This window comes from Coloeus monedula (assembly GCF_965178545.1).
Source record: "Coloeus monedula genome assembly, chromosome: 1".
In the NCBI taxonomy this organism is placed as follows: Eukaryota; Metazoa; Chordata; class Aves; order Passeriformes; family Corvidae; genus Coloeus; species Coloeus monedula.
The window spans coordinates 130,377,790-130,402,793 of record NC_138781.1 but is presented as its reverse complement, the minus strand read 5'-3'; the positions used below and the strand labels follow the sequence as shown (position 1 = coordinate 130,402,793).

The 25,004-nt window shown below is 39.5% G+C and overlaps 1 protein-coding gene across 2 annotated transcripts in view; it reads left to right on the top strand.

The window, feature by feature from the left end:
* Nucleotides 1–25,004, top strand: part of ZNF704 (zinc finger protein 704) — a 91,541-nt gene that overhangs the window by 40,424 nt on the left and 26,113 nt on the right. The gene's annotated exons all lie outside the window — the stretch shown is intronic.

Genomic DNA, 25,004 nt, shown 5'->3' with positions numbered 1-25,004 from the left:
TTGTTTTTACAAGTGCTTCTCAAGCATATCTATCACTTTGAAAATACCCCAGTTGTGTTCCCCAAGGAGCAGCCATGATTCCCGCATGGCTGGGAGACCTCTTGTGTTGTGGTGCATCTTTTATCTTGGCTTAGGCCATGTGGTAATGACTTCTAGATGCATCCTGCTGCCCTGCATCCCTCATCACTGTCAAGTGTGCTGCTTTTGCAGCTTGTCTGTGTTTGATTTCTTCTCATTTTCTATTTTTCCTGTGCATTTAAAAAGCTATACTGTTTTCCTTCAGAGGCCTGTTTCAATTCTCCTCTCTATTGCTGTCTGCAAAGCTCTTCAGACATCACTGAGAATACACTGTGTGCCTGTTTTTTTTCTCCAAACTATGGATATTACAGAGCATAGTTCAACAGACAGCATGAAGCACAGAAAATCCAGGAGTTTGGAAATATAACTTGTAAACCTCCTGCAGCCACATTCTGTCATTCTCACAGGAAGCAGAGAGTTGGTTTTGATCTGGACTAAAAGACAGGTGATACTGCATGTTAAAACTACATTAAAACTACATGTTAAAACTGCTTTGGGTATGTTGACTTCAGTTTTTTGTTATAAAGGCTTTTATAAAGGGCGGGAAAAGTAAGATTTCAAAATTGCAGAAAACATTATTTTTGTGTGTTTTCTGAGGAATACGTGATGATAGGGTTTAAAGATTTCCCTAGATTGTATTTCTTCCCCATTATATTCTCATATGGGAGTTCATATAGTATGTCCTTACTCAGTGAGAAGAAAGAAACCTGATCTTTGCGTGGGCTGTTTACCAGACCCAGTGGATGCTGTGAGACTGAGAGGTGTTTCCAATTTAGTTTCATTGAGTGGTATGCTGACTGCATCGGATAGCCAAGCTGGGATTTCTACTGCAATCAGTAATTTTATAAACTTCTCCAGTAAATAATAATAACTTTAATTATTGAAAAGTATGAAATAGACCTAAATGAACTTGTTAATATTAATGCTTACTGTACTTTCTGAAGTTACTGAGTTTGTTATGGACCTGGGCTGACATATTCATAAGAGTAAACAAATGCGGCTGGCCTTTCTGTTCATGGACAAATAGGAAAACACCTTGGATTTCTGCAGGTTAGTATCAAAATTGTTCCTGGAGCATTTCTTTCCCAAGCATTATTTCTGTCTGTGGCCTTTTTATTAACTGTTTAGTTTGTCTGTTACTCGTTACTAATAGGTTCTGATTATTCATCTGTGTTGCATACTTTTGTATCCATTCCTTAAGTATCTGATGACTAATTGAAACAGGGTTAGAGAAATGAGAGATTCCAACATCATGGCTGTATGAACATTTTATTTTACAAATATATCTCTTTGAGACCTGGTTTTGAGAGTGTTTTTGTGATCGTAAGGTCATCAGATTGCATGCTCTATAAGAAAGCAAGTAGAAGTGGTACTTTGTAAAGTACTTGTAGATCTTACTCAAAGGCATGTCTCTAATGTTTTTTAAGTGTTTTTTTCAGCTGGACTGATAAATACACAGTTTCATTCTTCTCTAAATAGAAAGATGTATCTTTCTTGTCTGTGCGGAGCTGTGACAGATGTAAGAGGACAAACCCCGTGATTTTAATGCAGGTCCTCCAGTTTCTATTCCTTCTCCCTACATATATCTCTGTAATGATCTTTCTGTGGAAAAAAGCTGTGTGAAAAAGTAGGAGAAATCCTGCGTGGGGAGGAGGAGACGGAGCAGTGTGAGTGCATCCTCGGTTTGCAAGCATGATGTCATTCTAATTTGCACTACTAGGGGATGAGCTCATTGGGGAGGGGCCTTGCAGATTTACAGCTGTGCCAATTCATCTCTGGTTTCATTAACATTCTCCAGGCTCCCTCCTTGAACTAAACAACAGGCACTGCATTATGAATTATTTAAAGACCTATGAGAGCTTCTACTAAGTAAAAACAACCATCAGTGCAAAACAAAAGAGTGAACTCTCTTTTGCTTCCACAATGTTTGTTAGAGAATGGCATGTATACCATTCCCAAAAGGATAAGCAGGCTATTTTTTTTACTCCCCCCATTCCTGCTACTTAACATTTTTGCACTACTAGTTTTCAGCAGCAGTCTGAGTTGCCTTTTTGTTGTAGGTGGATATGTAGACCTAATGTGTGTATGTATATATGTTTCATGTTTAGACGCAGTATAGTGCTGGCAAAGCTGTATTATTCCACTCAATAACTGGGTTTTAATTTCTAATAGGAGTTTAAATATAAAACTTGGGCTCTTAGAAAAAAACAAGCATGTTCTATTTCTAGAGCCTACGTTAAGACTAACTGGGTTTTTTTGTTTTGTTGGTTTTTTTTAAATAACCTATAAGAAAGTACCTGAGAATTAAATAGGTTTGCCTTTCACTATTTTAAGAAATTTGACTGGGTTTAATATAAGATAGGGTAGGCCTTTCTGTACACAAATTAAAAAAAAAAAAAAAAAATTTACAATTCTGCTTCCACTGTAAAGGAAGCTAGCGTCCTAAAATGTCTCACAGTCCAGCCTGGGTGCTGGGTGTTTGTCAGAGACCATGCCATTTTGCAAATGGGTCAGAGCAGCTATTTGAAAATCAGATAAAGTACCTGGGAGCTGTATCTGCTGTACTCTGCCTCCTGCCTGGCTGCAGGCTAGAGGTGTTAGTGCATTTGTATACTTAGATTCACTGAAATTCTCCTCAGAAATGCATTTTAACAGGTTTTTCTAAAGATTTAGATGCTAGGTTGAGATGTCATGTTCAAAGGGTGAATTGTGCCTAGCATCTGGAAATACTTCAGGACTTCTCTAAGAAGGAAGATAAGTCTTCAGTATTGTTTGGGTTTCTTGTAGGTACCTTTTGCCTTCTCCCTTCGTGCAACACCTGCCTTCTGAGATGAGGATGGGGTGAACTTCTGTACTTCTAAACTCTTGTTATTGCTGTTGTCTGTAACTGCTTTATAGGATTATTCATTCCGGATGTAAAGTGCTTTAGCCACTTCTTGAAGATGCATCTGTCTTGGTGGCTGTAGGAGAGTAAGCAATACAAATACAGGGAAATCTAAAATAAAGTAGAGGTTGAGTTTGAGTAAGCTCTAAAAGCACCGTGTCCCCCTTTCAGATTTTTGTCTGGGGTCTGGGGAGAGTCTGAATGTCCCAAAAGTGAAGAAACTGGTGAATGATTTGCTGGGCAATTATACTCAAAAGGCTTGTTGCTACGGGAAATAACTCAGTCCAAAGGCCAAGCTGGTTTGTCAGTCAGTTCACCAAAAAGTGGCCCAGTAAGAAAATTATTGTTTTCTAAAAATTACTGCAGCCTGTTAAGAGCATGGCAATTCTGCACTAGCTATCCTCTTCTCTGAAGGGAAAAGAATATTTTCTGTATACAGTACTACAGGTAGGTTTTTAAAAAACTTCTGCTACTGAAGGTGTGGAAGGACTTGGTATAATTCTTGTAGTGTCTATAACTTGAACAGATGAAGAAGCAGAATGCTTTTTAACTTCATGAAAATATTCTAGAAGCATGGGCAGCAGGTAACAGCTCTTCAGTGCCTATAAAATGCTTCAGCTAGGAGCCTGCTAGTGCTCCCTGTCCTTCTCCCACTCAAGGAGCATTAGGAACGTCTGGAGAAATAGACTTGCAGTTTAAGTGCTGGCCTCCTTATATTCAGCTTTATCTGTGACAGACAAATTGCATACTATGCCAGCTTGTATACTTTCAAAATAGTACTCTTTTAATTTCACACCATAAATGGGAGCAGTGCCAAAATACACTTATTTAGAGGTGAACTCAAAATGACTTCAGTATTAACAACCCAGCATGTCCGTCTGTAAAAAAAACATAATCTTCAATAAACACTTTCTAGTTTCCAGTATTTTACAGCATGTTTTGTATAGCTGTGCTCAGGGGTGAACTTAATCTTTGCATTCAGAGACAAAAGCAAAAATAAGCCTGTTACCCAGATTTAAAAGTTTTGAGACAAGCCCACACCTTGATGTTGTGGAAGTAAAGCTTAAGTAATTGTTTTGTAAAGTTGCCTTGAAATGCTCTTGGGGCTGCTGTTGGTTCCAGGAGTAATGAAGGAGGAGGATCTGCTCTTGGTTTCACTACTGAATTGGTAGCACCAGCTGATTGTGGTGGTGTAGCTGATGCTAGGCAAACTCCTTTGGTCTTTTGCCTTTCCGTATGTAAAGTTGGGACTATTTTGCTATACTGAAAAAACTAAGTAAGAATGGGATCTTCCTTTCAGTGGATTGAATATAAGTCTTGTGTAAGCTGTTGTGGTCAGGATATCTCCTCAATACAGAGGCCAGTTGACTTAGAGGTCAGTTCATCTTACCCTGAAGAAAATACAAAGTGGGAGATGGAGTTGGCCAGACACCAACATCCAGTGCCATGTTAGGTGCCATGAGGTGTTCGAGATGCCTGTGGGAGCTCTGGATGTGACTCATGCAGCAGCTAATGACTCTGGGGGGAAGAGGAGAATATGCTAGAGCATCTCAAAGATTCTGGATACCTAAATTTAGGCAAGCCCAAAATTAACCCTGCTGGTGGTGTTTAGTCTTGTGTTTTGCTAATTACTGTGATCAGGTTTCTGTGGACAGTAACAGGAGTGCAGGCATATAGCACCCAAATCCCACCCTGTGTCAGACAGCTTTGCATGTATTTTTTACCCATCCTTTAGCTGAAACTCAGTGTCATGTATCCCATGTATTTTGGTTTAATGTTTTAAAAACTTTATTGCTTATGGCAGTGGATTCTAAATCATACTGATGCGTTAAAGACATTTTGTATTTTGTTTCCAAACATGAAAAGGTTTCTGTGAGAGAAGAATTTCTTGACAGAAGCCAACACTTCAGTGCAGATCCTAAAGCTGGAGCAGCCATGGATGCTGCACCAACAAGCACACAGGCACTGAGAATAAAATGTGGAGCTTTGAGCAGGGGGATGCAGAGGGAGAGGTAGTGCTGCTTTCCTGCTAGGCTTGATGAAGATACAAATAGGCTTCAGAACTGTGACTAAAAAGCATCCTTATATTATTATATAATTAATAGCAGTTAAGCATATGGAAACAAATCAAGTGTCATTGCAAGTGGCTTGCGGGAGAGTGAGAGCAATCAGTGCTCTCAACTATACCCATTTTGCACCCAGGAAGCTGAATAATCAAGGTGGAGGCAATATTTTACTACATTTGAAAGCTTAAATACAGGCATGGATGTCCTAGATTCTGGACAGCCATCTGAATATTTTTTCTGGATTTTGCTGCATTTTTTAAGATACTGCTGACTATAGGTGTAATGGGAGAAGATGGGTTTGAAGGTGGAAGGAGGTAAACCACCACTTGGTTTCATGTATTAACAAACTCAGCAGGGTGCAGTTTTTAAATTCGGGGCTGAGTTTTGGTTTCCTGAGGTGCAGCTGAGATTTCCAGATTCTTGCAGTTGTAAGAGCTTTGTCTAGAAGATGGGGGGTGCAAGTTTGAACTTTATCTGCTGGCATCGTGCTCGGTGGTCCCTTGCCTGGGCCTGATCCTGATTAATATTTTCATATTAATGGAAAGCAGCAGTACTGTTGTGCTGCCTTCTCCCCAGCACCAAACATCTTACCTGGGGGGGACCTTGGCTTGCTAACTTGGAGCTGACTTATGTGGGTATGAGTGTCTGTGCGTGTTTGTATAAGCAAATAAATGTTGTTGTATGGATGTATTTTAATTTGTGCTTCTCTGTAGTTATTATTTCAGGAGCTCACATTTTGAGAACAACTGTTTCAGAGTGACCTGACGTGCACATTTTCATGTGGCCATTTCTAGTACTCGGTTTCCAGAATGGTGTTTTAGATTAATGGGAGCATTTTTATCTGGTTTGAAATGCATCACAATTTATCCACTCAGGTCTTGCTTAATTCCACATTTCATTTACCTAAATAAATAAATAAATTTGAAGTAATTCATCAAACTCCCTTTTACAGGGCTTAGGTCATAATACCGATACATTTAAATCCTATAATAAATGCCAAACAGGCATTTTCTGGGTTGATGGAGGTTCTATTTTAGAGGGGGAAAAAAAAAAAAGATTAATTTTGGTCTAATTCCTGGTGTAAACTAAATTTTACAGGATTAGATCCTTGATATTTATGACAACTTGAAGAAAATACATAGTTTTCATTAGCTGACCATTTGATTTTTTTAATTTGGGAACTTCTTGAAGCATTTCATGCCTTGCACTGCTGGTACCCTGTGTTCTGGTTGTTTCCATGAGGCTTGGAATAGCCAGTCATGTGCAAAAACACTGATTTTAGCTCATCTAGCTTAAAAACAGCACAGGAAAAAGGATTGCTTGGGTAAAGGAGCCAAATATTTATAGAAACTTCTTGTTGAATCTTTTGTGTTCCCTGCTAGGAATTTCTCCAGTGGAAAATTAGTAGAAATTAAGTCAAGTAGCAGGTCACCAGGGCTGTCAGCTGGTTTCTGAGTGGGGCAGGTATTTATTTGCTCTTTCCACCAATAACTATATTCTTGTCACCACTGTAAATGAATTCTAAAAAGTATTATGCAGCCAATTGCCATTCCACTTTAGCAAGCTGAGGTTCACCTTGTTAAACTTCCGTTGTCAAATTATATCCTAACTAAGAGAAGAAAAAGGCAACATTTAACTTAATGAAATATTTCCTGAGTGCGAGTATGGGGTCCAAAAAGAGTACCCTTTAGCATGTCTGTTTTTTCTTTAGTATAGAGTACTGTGGGCTACTGAAACAAAATTTCAGCTGCTGATTTCTCTCAGCAGTCTAATGTGGAAGAATGCAATCAGTAAATGTGCTGAAATGCTCTGGACTATACATGTAGCTATGCAGTGTCATCTTCTAAGATGCATGATTTTCATCTGACAAAAATTTCCATGGGAAAAAAAAGTTGGGAAAATGAATACTCCATAGTTGGATTTTAAAGTACAGTTAAAATTCTGCCTGCAAAAAAGCTTCTCTAAATGTTTGTTTTTTACAGATTTCTGTTCATAGAATTTGAAGCTGAAGTGAGGCTCGAGTTAACAAAAATAAATATTGACCCCACAGATTTTGTCCCTGTGATTTAGCTTTGGAAACAGACGTTATGCAGGTCCGTGCCAGAAATCATTAGATGAAGTCTCTCTCTCTTTAATAGCAGTTTCTCTTCTACCAGTTTTTGAAGCAAATGCCCCTTTTCATAACTGTTATTGTAATAACTCCCAACCCACTCACAACAACTCAGAAATACTGGGTATTACTTTTGCAAACATTTTGTGGTGTTAGAGAACATATTGCACACGTATTAAAGAAGTACTGTTCCATGATATATTTAGTGAGCATACAGCCTTTGCTTACTGTATTTTACTCTAAACTTAAGTTAACTTACGAAAGTTTATGTGAATGCAGCTTCTAAAGTCTCATATTCTCTGATTCTAGTGAATCTTCTTTGATTCTTTCAGTAATGGTATTTTTTTAAAAAAATCAACTGAGAAACTGCTTATTCTTGAGGAGTAAAAAATTAGGAGATTAGTCAAAAAAATGAAGGCTGTGGCTGCATTTTTGATTACTGCATTCAATTAATCTGAAATCTTGACTGTTCACCATGACAGTAATACCACAGCAGAATTGTGCTAGACATTTGGGCTTCCCTGAATAACTCAGATGCCCTCTAGGCTAAAATGTGAAGCCAGATTTACTTCTACGTGTCTCTGATTCAAGAGTGATTCATGAAGTTGTGTTGATCACATTGTCTGATTGCAACAACTGATTGCAACGACATTTTGGGGGTTTTTTAAAGTTTTTTGGGGGAAAGTTTTCACCTTAAGATTTTTCTGAAAAACTGGTCTTTACAATGTTGTGCTGGGTTATGTGTCCCAAATTACTGGTTATTCTAGAAGCATGAGTGTGGACACACATGCAACAACACAGTTCTATTTTGCTTTAGATTTTCATTAAGTATTTTGAAAAGATAATATTTTTGATAGAACATCCACCATCAAGTGATTAAAGTGGTTCAGACATGGTCTTTTTGAGTCTGGATACCAAAGTAACATCTGTCTGCTGAAGCTGACAGCACATGAATATGTTCAAAACATCCCAACACATGTAGCTTTATGGTACAGTTAATAGGTAGATATTTAAATTTGTGTCAGATATGTTGCTTGGGAATGAGGTATGCTGAAGGAAGGTGTGAATTATGGAAGTTGGCCAAAGCTTTTTTCTTTCCTTTTTGATTTGACTGTGTGTTTGCACCCGGCACTATCCAGTTGAAAATCTTTAGTTTTTGATTATTCACCTTTGGCTAAGGTGTAGGTGTTACTTAGGAGTGTGTTTATCTAAACACCACTAAACTGGGGACAAATCTTTGCAGTTACCAGCAGTTCCATTATCTGCAGAGAAATACAGAAACCAGACCAGTTCAAACCAGTGGGAGTCTTACACGTTCCCATGCTGGCATGCTTGGGCCACTGATAGACCAGTGGGACCAGGAGGGAACAGCTTTCTCTTTCTCCTCCTGGACTGGGTCTGTGCTCAGCCAGAGACATGCTTGGTCATCAGATGTCAGCCTGGATGAAGAGTCAAGTAAAATAAAATGCTCGGCGATGAAGCTGTTGCTTTTTCACCTCCTGTTCTGTGGGGTGTTTTTCATTTTTTTGCTGGGTTTCTGCTTTGGAAAGTCAGGATTTTCCCAGTTCCCAGTACTGCAGTCCCAGGGGCAATGCAATTGGTGTTGTACTGCCAGGACTCCATGCACTGCTCTTCGTGAGCCAGGTATGGCAGCAAGGAGTCACACAAACGTCATCCTCGGAGTTATTTAAAGAACAAGGAGAGTCTTTACAAAGCAAGGCTGCTGACACTCTTGGCTTTCCTAAGGCGAGCAGTCAATGCCAGCAGAGGAACCACAGATGGACGCGTTGCATAACAGCCTTGCTGGTCGGCTGGTTGATGTATCCCTTGTGACAGAGCATCCCTTCAGCACAGCAGAGAGCAGGGAGGGCAGGCAGGAGAGCAGGCGTACGGAAACTGTCACAAGCTGGATCTGCCCTTGAGTTTATCTTCAAATCTTCAAAACAAGTCCCTGGTTGCAAACTGAGACCAAGAGAAATCAGTCTGAAAGCATGTGTTACTGTTTTAATAATACTTTTGTTTGTGAAAGGTTCTTTGGAGGCTGTGTCATTACAGATGCTTGCTTCAAAGTGATTTATCATGCTCTGTGTATTGCTGTTTATAGCTGAATATCTTTTGTTAGGAAATCTGTTTCTGGATCGTGTGCAGACAAACGTGGCTATGATTTTTTTGCAGCTTTGTAAGTTAGTGCTTATTTTTTTAAGGTATTTCTTTAAAGTGAAGGACAAATATACATTGAGTACATTATTCTTTATCTCATATGTAATCAATTAATAAAAAATTCAACTATAAGGTCTTACACAAGAGAATGGAATATGAAATGTAAAACAACAAAAAAAAAGGAATTTGGGTAATAAATTGTACTTTTTTAGTTTTATGTGCAGATGCACATGCGCTCTTTTTCTTTGTTCCCATTTTGCCCCAGTTTGATCGTGTACATTACCACAACATGAGTAAGAATGTCCAGCCATTGTAGTCAATGGCTCTGCCATGTATTTCTTCACGGTTAGCAGTCATCCCTGAAGCACAGAAATGCCACTTTTTTTGCCAAACTGTGTGTCACAAATACGGTTTCAGTCTGTTTTCGTTGGCCAAGTTGCGAGACCCATGGTTCTCCAGAGTTCCAAGTCTAGCAGTTTTATTCCTTTTGTCCGTATGGAGTAGTACCTGAAGCGTACAGATATTTTGGGAAGGGATATGTCCGTGCTGTCAGAGATCAATACCTTTGTGATAATGCAGACCAAAGGGTGAGTTGAACCTACTACTGCAGCTGCAGCCACAATGATCAGGGCTGTAAGAATATTGTCATCTTCATTTGAAAAAAGGAAACACCCTTCTAAGATACACTTGGTATCACTTGGGCTTCCTTACTCTCAGCATGCTCTAAAGAAAGATGCTGGCCTGAATTTCCTCATCTGCTTAGATCTGCTGTGCAAACAGCAAAATCCTGTCACATAAAGGATAGAGAGCAATTCCCACTGCCCTGGGGAGGAGCTCTTTGCTGGGCAAGTTGTCAGATGTCTCCATAGTCACTTGTGTCAGGAAGATCATACTGAGGATCCAGGAATACTTGCCTACATACATCTTTTCCTTAATGGCAAGTTACATGAGGACTTTGTGCTGGAGGTGTAATAAGGGAAAAATTACTTTTAAGTTAGCTGGGGGATTCAGTGACCCCCAGAGTTGTGCTTGGTAGGGGAAAAGAGTCAAGGTTGTGTGTGTATTAAAAAAGGTTGTTGAAGGTAAGTAAGAGAGAAATAATACAGTTTATTTACTCTAAAAAGCCAAAGGGTGATGGTAGAGATGAGACTGCTGTCAGCTCCACTGGAGAGTTGCAGCTGCATTGCAGTTTTTACATCTGTATTGAGATGTGCAATGGAGAAAGAATAAATCCAGTAACCTTCATTTTTCTGGGGGAAAAACAATCAGAAATGATAGACATTCTAAAGATAGCTTATTCTTAAATAAAACAGGTAAATTTTCAAAATGCAGTAGTGTTCTGCAAAGATAGTGTATAGCTGCAGTGCTCCAGCTTGCACAAAATACAGTGTGTCTACAGGATAGTAATGTAATCCCCTTGTGGAAGTGCTCATGTTTGTATCGTATTAAAACCTGCTGTCAGGTGAATGCTGCTTTCAGTGACTCATGAAGAAATAACTCATTCTTCATGAAGGCCATGTCTCTTTTGTCCAAAGTAGCTAACACAGTAACTGGGGGATCCCCAGAGAGCAGCGAGGAGAAGGCCGTGATTGTCCAGGACTGCAGAGAGGACTTGATGAAAGCAGATATTAAGCAGGTACCAAAACCAGACTACCAGCTGCTCACAGGCTAAAGCTTCACCTTTTCATCTGGTTTATGAAAAGATTTATTTATTTGGTAATGTCTTTATTTGTGTTAATCTTAGAGTTTTCGTTAAATCATAGAAGTTTTTTTCTCCCTGAAATTCTTTGATGGTTGTTGGAAAAGACAGGCATACTAGGGGAAGTCTGGTGTCAGGAAGAAAAGGGAGTGTAGAAAGACTGGAGCAGAGCATCACAGAGGGACTAAGATGAGGGGGGAGGATGTTTGAATTTATGAAAATTGTGGACAGTCTGCCTGACAGCGTGCAGAGTGGGATGTGCCTGCATTTGCTGTTCTTGCAGCTTTCCAACCCTGTGTTTTCCAGTGGGTATGATTTTAAGAGTAATAACAATAATCTCTCTTCTCTGAGACTTCATTCTGAAGAAAGAGGTTCCATTGTCACGTAGAGAGAGAATTCTTTAAATAATTTTAGCAAAAAGTTTAAATGTCAATGCCTCTGTGACTATAAATACTCTAATTCATTAGTGTGGAACATTCCACATGCTTAGCCACTTGTACATTTGTGATCTGAAGACAAAGAAACTAGACCATTAGGTCATTGCACATTGTATGAATATAGAAAAAAAAGATGGAAAATGTTGTACTTTGTTGACTAATAGTGGAAAAGAGTCCACTTCTTTTTCTGAGAGGAAGAAGATAATTGAATTATATAATGGAAAACAGTGTCTTCTTGTCATTAAAGTCTGTGTTGTCTTTGATAGATGGAAACAAAAATTAGTAAGTATCAACTGTACCATGGACATTTCAGTAAGACTTTGGTGGATTTTTACAACATGCATCTCTAGTTTGATACAGAGTACTGCTTGCATAGGACAGTATGGAAAGTGGTGAAGATGTTAATGAAGTTAATTTTTTGTGTGATTTCTTTTGGTGACCGTTACAGTTGTTGTACCTCTCTCAGAAGCAGGAGTAACTTTATGGAAGTCTGAGAATGGATGACATGAGCATAATACCAGACCCACAATAAGTGACTGGCTGTTTTATGTCATGGTAATTATCACTTGTGATATTTGTGAGAGCAGTGTTTTCTTAGACAAAAATAATAATGAAAAAAAAGGTGGTGAGCAGGTTTTGCTAAGTAATTTGAAAACTACAAGAACGTATTCACTATCTGAGTCCGTACAGCACTGTTGTATTGTGCCTTTATAAACAGCTACTAACACTAACACATGCATTACCAAGGAAGTGTTTCTGTCTAGCAGAACAAACTGGGGAACAAGCTGGACCTAGTACTAACCAGAGGCTGGGTGGTGTATTCTCAATTTCCCTTTGATACCTGCAGGCCACAGTTTTTGGTAGTTTCCTGTAATGAAAAAAAGGTTGAATTCAGAACAAGAACACTAAAGATGACAGCAGGGTTAAGCCAGATGCATTCTTCTGCTACCACATATTATGTCGGTGGTTTCATTCTTTCCAATACAAAGCATTCAAGTAATTAAAACCAAACAAGAACACAACAAAAAGCCCTGGACTCACAGAGCGAACATATTTCATAGTACACTGAATGTTTAATGTTAAAAGCATCTTGGAAAAACATTTAGATCAGGAGTACTTACAAATATTCTTGATACCTCCCTTCAGTTTTATTCTGTCTAAATTGACCATCTTGTATGCTTACAGTACTTTATCAAAAGTAAGTTTCATAGAGCTTCTTAAACCATTTTTATTTTCATATCTCCAGATCATTTATGAAGTTCTGCCTTTATTTCATGCTAAATGTAAATATGTATTTTGGTTATTTCCTATAATGGTGTTACAGATCATATGTAAACTGCTTGGAAGCAAATGACAGGGAAGGCAGTAATTTGCAGACCAGTTTTGCCCAAATCTCCTACTATCCCAGTAGAACCATATGTGGCAATTGCTCCCTCCAGCTTTTTCTGCATCCTCTACCACTTTGGAAGGTGTTTTGTGTATTGCAGCTTATTGAATATCAGCCTTCCTCTGCTCTCAAATTGTGTGTTATCCACCCTGTGCTTGACTATGCAACCTTTGTTTTTTGATTATTTGGTATTGTTGTGTTGCGGTTGTCTCAGTTACAGGGTCAGATTCTAACTTCAGGTCCAGTTTGTTCCACCAGGATTGTTGCATGTGTTTTAAAAACATAACCAACATAGCTCTGAGCAACCTGGTCTGGTGAAAGAGGTCCCTGCCCATGGCAAGGGCGCTGGAACTAGATGATCTTTAGGGTCCCTTTCAACCCAGGCCATTCTATGATAAACTATATTTTGGTTTTTGTTTTTCTTTGACATCTCTCCATAAAAGGGCAATGCTTTCACTTCCCTCAAAGAAGGGAATCAAAGATGAGAAACCAGAGCTCAGAAATTTTGTGAGGGATTAAATGACTTCCCAGTAGCTTTAAAGAGAAACTACTGTGTATCCGTAATTGTCATGAATCATTATTCATACTGCTGGTTTTTGGATGCTAGAACTGTTCATAAGTGAATAAATCTACTTTAAATGGTGGTGATGGGGTAAAAGGTGAATGCTTATTTAAGATTGATCTGAAGGTCTGATATAGATACTGTAATGTTACGTAGTGTAAGTTATGTGTGTCGTCTTGCTTGATGGCCTCAGTGCAGTGCAATGCAAAGTAGTGGTGCAAGGTACTGTTTTTCCTGCCATGACAAACATTTTCAGTTAATGCTGTTGCAGCAAGAATGATCATTAAGAATGATCATTCCCATCTGCAACATCACCAGATTTATGTGTGAAACATCCCTTTTCACAGTGGGATTTGTACCTGTGGTATACTTTAAAAGCAAAGGTCTTGGTCTAGTGTTGTGGTTTTTAACTCTCATTATTTAGGATGCTGGGCACCTAACAATCCTACATTAATGAAGAAAAACGATGACTAATCTTCCACCACTGCTCCTTGCAAACATCTATCAGTTAGAAAATTGTACCCCAGGAGAACATCCTGATCTGGGAAATACAAAAACAATTTTAACTGTTTAAAGACTAAGGAGAGGTCTTCTACAGGAAATTATTTTAAGCTCCTCTTCAGTGGGATTGTTAAGGAGGAGCATCTTCAGTGCGCTAGTGTTGAGTGGTGAAGAAATATATATGGTCATGGAGTATAATATCTGCTATCAGTGAACACTGGCTGCTGTCTAGAATAGGTAGTCTACACGGTCCGTGTGTTCTCATTTTCTTGTGGATGTTGCTCTGCTGTACATAAATACATAAATTCTGGTGCAGTTATTCCTGCCTGGGATTTCTTTGACAGTCACATGCACATGCTGTACCGTGTACATGCAGGGGACAGTGCTCTTCAAAAACCCCAACTTCTCCACACACTGACTGTGCAGGTGGCTTGCTCAGCCGCAGAAAGCTGGCAACTCTAGTGATGCTTTAACATGGATGTGTAGTGTCAGGCACCTTTGGCTCATGCCTGGTAGGTCCTACTCAGCCCAGAAGCTTCAGTGGCATTTCCTTACTGTCCATTCATCTTCTCCAATCTTGTTGTTTTGTAGTGTCTGGTTTTATATCCATCATTTTAAAAATATCTTTAGTTCTTATCTGTGCAGCAAAAGTTTAACTCATGGGATGAGGAGATGGCTATCTAAGATATTTGGCTCCTTTGGAAGAAATTAAGTTGTTTTGGACCTTTGAAAGGTTTGAAGAGTTGTTTAAAAAGCAAGAAGAAAGATGTATGCTTGACTTAAATATATTTCTTCTTTATAAGAGATGGTTCAGTGAAGAGATGGCTTTGTGCCCTGACTGTTTCAAGGCCAGATGCCCTTGTTAAAGACGCTGTGTTGGTTAAGCCTGGAGATTATCTGGTGGTGGTACTTAACAGGGAAATAATGTCCAGTTGAAATTTCAGGTGCTAAGCAAACAACAGAAACCTCTCATCTGTAATTGTGAGATTTTTTAAAAAAAAGCAGCCTGCCTGAAAAATCTGAAAGACCTAGTGGTAAACTGTGTGTCACCCGAAACAAGCTTATACGGTGTAGAGTGTGTGCAGGATGGTGATGCTTACTGCACAATATATTTTTAATATGGTGGTATCTATTTCAGTCTGTAATCTAGCACTCTCTTTCCTAAAACAGAAGGACTCAGACCTTCTTTAGCTCTTCAGCACATTGCCAGTGTGTTGTCAGAACATCAGCTTGTCTCTTGAGTCATCATGGCATAAAATTGGCGAAGGCAGTTCCTTGACACTGGAATAGCCTCAGGGGCTTTGCTTTGTATCTCTCGTGTGTAATTTGGAGGAACTGTGGGTTGCTATAAAGTACATCAGTCAGATCTCTGGCTGAGGTATTTTCATTCCGAAACTCCTTCATGTCTCAGAAATGGGGTGTATCCTGAACTGTAGCTTGATAAACATGGAAGGAGCTTGATGTAAAGAAATGCTGAAGTTCCTGGGTATGTTCACATCAAAAAGGCAGTTGATAGGAGGCAATGTCATAGCAAATAAAGTAATGATGAGCTTGGAGCTTCTGCTCTTCATGTCTGGCAGCTCAGAAACAACAGAACAGTTGCAGAAATAACTAAATCAAACCTGCTACAAGGTAGTATTTGTCTCCTGAATAATGTAGCTAGATTTCTCTGCTCCCTGCCCTGGAATATGACTGAAGCCCAGGCATGAGGACAATGTACAGAGGAGGGAGAAAATGAGGAAAAGAAGAATAACCAGAGCCATAGCTGATAGAAGATATATTAGAATATCTAGAATGTTCTGTTAGTGCTTTTTTAATCTGGTCCCAGAGTATAAGGAAATTCGTAGTTCATGGGGATCAGATGATACATTAATCGTGGGAATGTCCCTATTGCATCTTCCTTTAAAACAGGTAGTGCTGGCTGCAGAGTACTGGACCAAGTGGTCTGTAGAGTCCCACATATAAAGTATGAGAGTTTATATGTTGTTGGTATTTGTACCATACACCCTACTGCTCTACCTGAAAAGTATCTGGAAGTGCTGGTATCTCAATAATGATATTTCCTGAGAAAATGAAAACCAAGAAAAGAAAAGCATTAAAATCTGGTCTGTAATTAGGCTGGATGTAAAGATAAACGTCAGTTGTATATGTTACTATATTTAGAAGAAAACATTTTCATCACCTGTTCAAAACAAAAAAAATCATTAGCACCAAATAATTCCAACTTCATTAGCTGTAAACAAGCGGTGAAGAGAACAGCAGTGTTCTACTGTTCCTTACAGGTGACTGAGCTATCCTTGTGAGTCAAATCATGGCGATTTCAGCAAAATGGGGAAATAACAGTGTCCTTGCAGAAGATGAGGACAAGACCGTATTAACAACACTTGGAGCAGCTTTGCTCGTGATGGATGTACTCTTATTAATGAGATGAACACAAACTTGTAGGATGATCAGGGAAATGGAAAGAGAACCCATCTGAGAGGTGTATGTGGATGCTCTTCATGGACGTGTGCATAGACAAAATAGCTTTGAATTAGCTATCACAGGTACTGTAGTCCATGTAGTCCTGGAGAGCAGGTCCAAGGACAGGAGATGAATGGAAGTTGGGACTGGAGAGGGCAAGATGCGCTAACTCTGTGTCTTCTCTGTTCTAAAGCAGGTTTCTAATGGATGGAGAAGGACAGATCCAACCAGTTGTGAGGTGAAGTATAGCGTGTGTCTCCTGAATGGCTGCAATAGCAAAGAACCCCCTGGAAGATAGTTTACAGTGCTGTGACCTTTTGGCTTATGTATGCCATAGAAGCAATGGCTTAATGGTTCCACTCTTCAGGGTATACAGTCTCACTTTGGCAGGGAGCAGAGGATCATCTCAGAGGTATTTCTTGCTTGGAGTCTCTAGATCTCTTTCAGCAGCACTGGCAGCTCTGGACAGCATTGTCCAGAGTCAGTGGCTTTTTATTTCCCATTCTGATTGGTTCTTGCTTGAAAAAAATAAGGATTTGGAGAGCTCAGAAAGAATGACACGTACATATTAACAATAAACAGAAACTGACCCTTGGGTCATTTTTGAGACTGACTTGATTTCAGCGAAGTGCTTGCCATCTTGTTCACAGTATTAGATTTACGTAGCAACAGAACAACATGCCTGTGGCTCTTTGATTTGGTGAGATGAGTACTTGCAGGTTTTTTCAAGTGTTTCATCAATGTATGTTTTATTAGAAAAAAATTATACTTAATTGTGTGGCAGAAAAAAAGTTAAATATTATTTTAAGTTTGACTTACAGCAACTTTTTAGAGACAAATTGTGCTAAACAAATTATCCATGTATGTGCATTAGGACTGTATATATGCAGTAATACTACAAAACATATTTTGGGAATATGAGACATTCATACAGTGTGGGAATCATGCTGTTTGCAATAGATAAGAGGGAAAGAAGGAAGAGCAAAACATTTCTGACCTTGCGTTTTCTCTTACTTCGGGAAAGACAAAGTTCATGTAACATCTGCTCTAAGGTTATATTCAGCTAATCATTCTTCTCAGAAGTTAAGGAAGATTTATGGACTTTTTGTTTTGTTACTTTTCCATCTTTTTCATATTCATAATGGTATTTTGTATTGCACTGAGCAAGTGATCCAGCCCCTTTCCCTGAGGAAAGCACCAGTGTGAAGTTTTCTTTCTCTAAACAGTACCCCATCAGAGTGATCTCATTTATGAGTGGGGATGTACCTGTGAACAAACTAGAACAGTAGCAGAAGGCACAGGCAGGAAAGGGATGGAACATGAATATTTTGGATAAGATTTGGAATAATTGGTCTGTTGCTTCAGGGCACTATTGAGACTTGGTTTGCAGACAGAGTTACTTGTTCCATCAGCAAGTGGCCTTTAAAGTAGAGAAAATGGAGCAGAAAATCTCCAAAAATCCTCAAGATTGATGGATAACTATAAGGGATAACTGTTGTCTGCAGGGTTCTGTTATTCCTTTCTGAATTTAATTTTTGCTTTGCACTCACAATCAAGAGATTACCCTTTATTTGATTGCTCTGTTTTGAAGCAGACAATTTCTGTGTCATACTCCTACTACAGCTTCAGTCATTGCCCCAAGGGCTCTTCGCCAGATTAGTCTTCCTGATAGATTGCAGCTGTTTGAAAAGTAAAAATTATTCATTGGATCAATTTTTTCAATATATAGAATAAATTACTAGTGTAAACTGCAGCTTATCTCCCACTGTGGAATTTGGCTTGCCTCACTGTTCCGTTTATGCAGAGCATTTAAAACAGTAGATCTTATCACCAGCCAATAATGAGAGCAATGTTTTACTACCCATCCTCTCCCCAGTGCCAGCACATTGTATCCCATATTTTGTGAATCAGATAGCAAGATCTAGAGTTCAGTCCTGTTTCCATATGGATAGGTTTGAAATTTCAGTTATCTTTAAGGAAGTTGACAAGTTGCTCAAAAAGCAGTGATAAAAAGGTTTCTATGAAAAAGGCATTTTCCATCTGTTTTACAAACTTAAGCAAACTTTTCCGGGGAGCCTTAGAGGGCAAAGCAGCTATTCCTGCCGCTGCACTGCAGAGGGGACAGCAGCAGCAGAGCATGTCCGTGGGATGTGTTTACACCAGACCACAGGAATCACAGTCATTTAACATCCTGTTTATTGCTGGTGCTGTTCTGCAAGCACTCCCTGGAGAGGCCTGGTGTGGTGGTAGCCTCCATAGCAGCCAGGGTAGCATCACTGGATTGTACCTCTGCAGAGAGGAGAGGGCACTGGAAAGGGTGCTCCAGGTGCTCCTGGGGACACACCTGGCTTGGGAAGCCATCTAGCTTGAGGAGATGGCAGGAGCAGCAGAGGGAGAGACAAATGAGAGCCCTGTGTGTGGGAGAGTACATCAGCCAACCTTTGGAACCAAATACCACAATTTCTTGAGTATCTACATCTACAAAATGGTTGTAAAAATGAATGGATTCTCTTCTGTCAAGTTTTAGTGACCATGGAGATTATAAAGAAATACACATTTGTAAAAACAGGCCCATTCTTTGTGGAGCAGTGCTAGCTAGATGCAAGTTCAAATAAAAGACTTAGAGAAACATGCCTGTAATATGCATCACTCTCTCTTCAGCTCTTTTAAACATATTTTCTATTCCAGGATGCTGCGAACCACTCTGTGAGTGTCTCCCGTCTGTTAGGACTGATGTGCAGAGACTTTTTATTGTCTTTAAGCTATTACAGTCCAAATAGGAAGTCAGCGTCTCAGTTACTGAGGACTCTGTCAAGGGCTCTCAGGCTCTAACACACCAACCAGACTTCCAAAGGCCCTTTGAATAACTGAATAGCAAAATCTGTTAGCTTGGCTAGGAGGAGGTAAAGGACTTTGAGGTGGCCTTTGATGCATTTTTCTTTTTTTTCCTTGAGAAGTTCAGGTATATATATTTTTTTTAGAAGAAAAGTTCCTATAGTTGTACAATAAAAGATTTTCATCTTAGTTCTAGTAGCTGTCACTATAAAAAAATTGGCTTGTGTATAACAAGGACAGCAGAAACAAAGAAAGGCCCTTCATTCTGCATATGAATTAGTCTGCAAATACAAAGTTGGTGTGGAAAATGTTAATTTTATGTTCGACCACAATGGGCAAAGGCAGAAATCCTTAACTTCCAATTAGTGCATTATTATTGTATCTCTCCTTCAAATATCAAACACCAATTTTCTTTTTAAATGTATGAATAGTAATGCTCACTATATGTTTTGAGATGTATCATTATAGTACTATGCTAATTCAATATAATATTTGGAAATATTGCCCTTTGCTTTTTGCTTTATTGTGAAAAATTAAGGCTTTTACTGAAGAATGATGATGACCTTGGACTATTTATATGGACCATTCTCTTGTTATTTTTGTTTTTGTCTTTGGCAAGTGAGTAATTTTCAATCTCCATAATCAGCAACCAAACACAAGAGCAAGAAGATCATTTCTTTATCTGTACTGTCAGTATTTTGAGTTGTTAGATGGTAACCAAGTATTATTATAAATGCAAAGTATTGTATGGACTAAGAATATTTTGTTTGTAGCATGATGTAGATCTTTACTCATTATAGAAGAGTGGCTGTAGTTACTTTAGATGCATGGAGTCACAGCTGTATACATGGATTTTCTTGCTGGTTCTTTGTTAGGATGTTGGTTTTGCCATTAATGATGAACTGAAGAAAACGAAAATATTTTTATTTTACCTGTAGAATGTAATTTCGGATTTTTATTTCTTTCAGAAGTGCTTCTGTTATTACTGGTGTGCTGGTTACAATGGTTCATTATATGATGAATCATGTTTTGGGTGTCGAAAGCTTCTAACAACATGCTTGATAGTATTGATGCAGTGCTCAGTATGACAATATCAGTGTGATGTGACTATAGTCAAGTGATCAGAGTCAGATTTCAGATGTCTATTTATGAGAATTTAGGACATAAATTGTCATGAGAGGGAGAGAGCAATTTAAATATAGTGTTATTTTGTCTCAGTTACAGCTTATTAATGCATACATATTTATATGGTACTTCCTTAGCAAAAGGTCCAGGTGTTTTGTTAACCACTGTCAAAAGCTGAATTTTGGGTGGAGGACAGTAGACAGTTAACATGGAATAAAAGCATTTTTGTGCTTCACTGCTTCTCTTCTTATCAATCCTAGTTAATTTTTTTTTTTTTTTATCATGTCCCTCTGGTGAGGATAGCAGTAAGAAATAGATAAGCACATGACTCCACTAAAACAGAGGAAAATGTAAGCCTTTTAGTAAATCTGAATGTTTAGGGCCTATGGGCTTCGGGTGATTATTCTTTAAAAGGTAGGATAAGGAAAGGCAAGCTCAACAACACTGGAAAGCAGGGGTATGTGACTCTAGAGAAGAAGGTTGGTTCTTTGATGATCAACTTTTGTAGCCAACATCCACCTGAAGTAACTGCAAATATTATTCCCTTTCCCCTCCCCGGGGCTCTTCTGATGCTGCAGTTTCTACCCCCTTGCCACCTGGTCCTGGCAGCTGCAGGATGCTGCTGTCCCTCTCATTGTTTGGTGGGAGTGGAGCCCTGGTGAGAAAACGCTGCCTGGCCCACACTCAGACTGTGCTGGGGCAGCTCTGAAGCATAGGAGAGCCCTTACAGCACAGTGAACCAGTGCTTCATTGCTTGGAGCATTGCTGCACTGGAGTCAGAGGTTTCTGGTCAGGGAATTGACTGAAAGCTTTGGAGTTGTGGGCAGGGAAAATGATTTTTTTTTTCTTTGCTTCAAGTGAACTTGGTTGTGCTTTTCAATAGGGTCAGTTTTATCAAAAGCATCTGCTCCCACTACAAGCTTCTCTGCTCTAAGAATATTCTCCAGTACCCTTAAAATATGCTAAAGTAGTGACTTAGAGGAAGGACTACAGGCTTTTTGATTTAAGCCAGGCAAGTAATAAACAGTAGTCTAAAGACTTAAAAGCTAGAATAAAATTTGTGGTTTTAAAGATTTATTTGAGAGCAAGTCTTAAAAAATAGAAGAAAAAATAGAAGTGTGGTATAGGTGTGTCCAGATGGAAATAGTACTTAGTAGGGAGTTTGAAGGTAACAGTGGCCAGGAGCTGGCAGAGGACATGGGACAGTAGGAGATTGGATGTTGCATTGGTTTGGAACACTTGCATAGCCTTGGACTTTTCTTGGACCCTCTTTTTCTCATTTTCTGGAGCTTAAACCCAGCCTTTCCTTGTAGAGAGCTTTGACTGGGGAAAATGTGATGGTTGCTTAACATTGATAAATTATTATCAAAAAAGCAATAAATTCATCAGCAAAATCAAGGAAATGATTGATCAAGAGTAAGTGTAGTAACTAAGTCTGATTTGGCCTGTTTAAAAAAAGGACACTTTTAATGGCCAGGCTGGCTAGATTGGTGTTTTGCAGGGATCCAGTGAAACCACTCTCCCTGCTGAGGAAGCAGGGAGACATGAAACTGAGAGACCTCGGATGGTGGTAAAAAGTCTGTCCCCAAGGACCTGTAACTTCTGCTGCTGCTATCTCAGCTAATTCATTGTAATTCGGCTATTTCATGAGTTTGGATTTACAAACACTTGAAAAGAAAGGATCCAAAACTTCTTGGTTCTCAAATGCAGACTGGACTGACACAAGTACATCCATCCAGAAGTTGGGAGATGTCATTTGGAGACTGGGATGTGGGATTAGAGAAAGGAAGTCTTCATAGTTCATGTAGTAGATGATCTTACAATTTACGTAAATTTCATTACACCTAATAACAGTAACATAAGGGCTTTTGATTTCAGTCCACCGAAAATCGCCTTAGCAATGGTGGGATAAATGTTTTGGGAACAATTGATGCGTAACAAACAAGTTACTTCCCCCTCTGAGTGCAAGTACTGTTGAACAGCTGTGTGCAGGTTCAGCTTTCCAGCAGGGAAAGCTGGAAAGTACTGGGGCAATTCTTAAGGCATCAGCTCACACGTGATGCTGACTAAATGCAGATGGCTTAAGTGGTTCCTCTCTTCAGTTTTATGCCTTGCCTGTCTCTCAAAGGCTGCTGCTGCTGCTGCAGTGCTGGCTGACTGATATATGAAATATGTGTGTTTGTGTTTATGAGCCAAACTGTAAAAATGGAGCAGAGTCACATAAGCCAGAACTTGTAGCTGCTAAAATTCCTGTGGCTGAGAAGCATGAGCAGTGTTCTTGTTTGCTGGATGCAGTTGAGGAGTGGTAAATATTAAAAATGACTGTCATTCAAAATGGGCAGAGAAAAAGTCCAGAGTTTGTTTTATTTGGGCTATTAGCCTGTTAAATTGGATCAGGAAGAAAAAAGGATTCCAGTAGCTGAAAGAGTATGGTTTAGCATGGCTAGAAATGGCAAGGATTCTCATGACTATTCCTGTTCTTTGCCTGCTTGTGAAGACTTTCACCTTAGGCACAGATGCCAGTGCTGACAATTTTGGGACATTGTAAAATTATTTGGAGTAAGGGTTAGGTTTTCGGAACAGTAGTGCTTGTCATTGTAAGGGGGAGGAAAAATCAGAAGAGCTAGAAGAAGTTAGTTATAAACTACTTGGGGAAGCTTTGGGATTAGCTTCGGGTCTAGACTCTGACATCTTGACGCCAACTTGGCAAACACTTGCAACAACTGCTGTAGTGTGATTTTGCAATTCTGCAGAGGCCTGGATGGGAACATGTTAGTCCTGTTGCCACACACACAGAAGAGCCTTGTTGAAAGTCTGATTACAAACACTAGGGATCAGCTTCTCCATCATATCAGGAACTTGTGCTCACTTTGTCCTCATATGGTGCAGAAATGCAGATATTAATGGTTCATTAACAACTGGATGAAGTCACAGGGGCAGTTGGTGTAGTCTGGCCAGAGTGGGCTACAGAGCAACTAAAGCCTTCTCAGAAACTAGATTTTCATACTGGGATATTAGGTAATTGGAAAATCATCTGGCAGTGTTGGTCTTGAGAAAGTGTAGCATCTCCATGTCATCCCTGAGGAAGGAGCTTCTGAGCCCAGAGGAATTTGGCATTCTGAGTGAAACACTCCTCTGCAGGCATGAGGAGCTGATGGGTGACAGATTCGGGATTCAGCTGATTATAGCAGATATCCAAGACCTTTCCAGTACTTGATGGTGACCATATGGCTGCTGTGCTCTTTGCAAAAGCCTTGGCTGGAGGAAAGAAGGGTTTCTACAGATATAATCAGAACACAGCAGGAATCATCATCAGTGTTTCGGTTCCAGGCACTGATGTGTTGCAAAAGACAGTTGTGAGAGTTAAGCTGTTGTGCATCGTGGGAGAGTGTTGATCAGCATCTGTGTGAGTCCTTGCATCAGCCAGAAAGCAGCTGTGAACTGTTTCATGGGCAAGTTCAAGGTTTGCTCACTAAAATACCAAGAGCCTTGGACTGTAGTATAGTTTCAGTTAATGAACCTTCCACCTGATGGGTGAGATAAGATTCCAGAAAAGGGAGTGCACCCAGCACATCCTGTTCCTCTTGGTGACTTACTGACCAACAGTTGATGGGAAACAGCAGGTAGCTGACCACTTCTTATCTTGGGCTTTAAATTAGACTCCATCTGATCTGTTCAGTAGAGCTCCTGGCAAGGCACAGAGATATCTCCAGAGACCCACAAAGCAGAATAGAAGGGGGGAAAGTGTCCTTTTGTAAGAACAAAATTAACTTGATCTCTAGGAAGTGAGATGACAATTTTGGATGATCAGTCATATGTTTGAAAGCAAACGTTTTCAAAAAATTATCTGCTTTGATTCCACCCACAAGGTGGAAATCCCACAAGGATTTCCAACCCACAAGGATGGAAAGCAAAAGTCTGCTAAACGTAGTGGGTTTGGTAGTTTTATTTTGGTGCGTTGACTCCTCAGAAATTTTACATTGTGAGAGAGTTTTCTTGGGTGAAACAGACAGTATGTAATTTTTACAGACAAAAAAAAAAATTCCTTCATTGCCTAAAAAAACTCCATGACTCCTTGAGCAATGGATCACTGAATCCTGGAGGCATTCGCCGCTGTCCAAATCTTCTCTTCCTTTTCCTGGAAAGCTGGCTGCTCTCCTTTCCCTTGTTACCCCTCTCCTCTGACTTAACGCAGGTTCCCAACAAGACCAGGCTGAGGCAGGAATGGGCCCCTGTGCCATCATGCTGGCTCAGGCACCCATCACACCTGCAAAACAGCCTTCTTTCTTTCTCTCTCTCTCTCTCTCCCCCTCTCTCTTCCCCACCTACCCCTCCTGCGCCATTTTTATGCAGTTTCCTAAATACTTAAAATATTTGGTTTTTAATCTGACCAGGAAAAATTTAGGATCGGTCTTTCGTAGAGAGTATGGGAAGGTTAATAGTGTTAAGCAGAAGCAACAAACTTACATCCTTTAGTTCTAATTCACAGTTTTTCTTTACCCCATAGAGGCTAATGTATGTTATTAATGTTGCTAGTAGTCTCACCCAATTTTGCATCTCTGTGTCTTCATCCAAGGAAAAGAAAACCACCTTAAGAACACACTTCCCTCTAAGAATATGAATAGCTGAAATTCTGAAAAATAAAAAGGGAACAAAGAGTTACAGAGAGTCACAGTAATCCTGAGAATTTTATACAG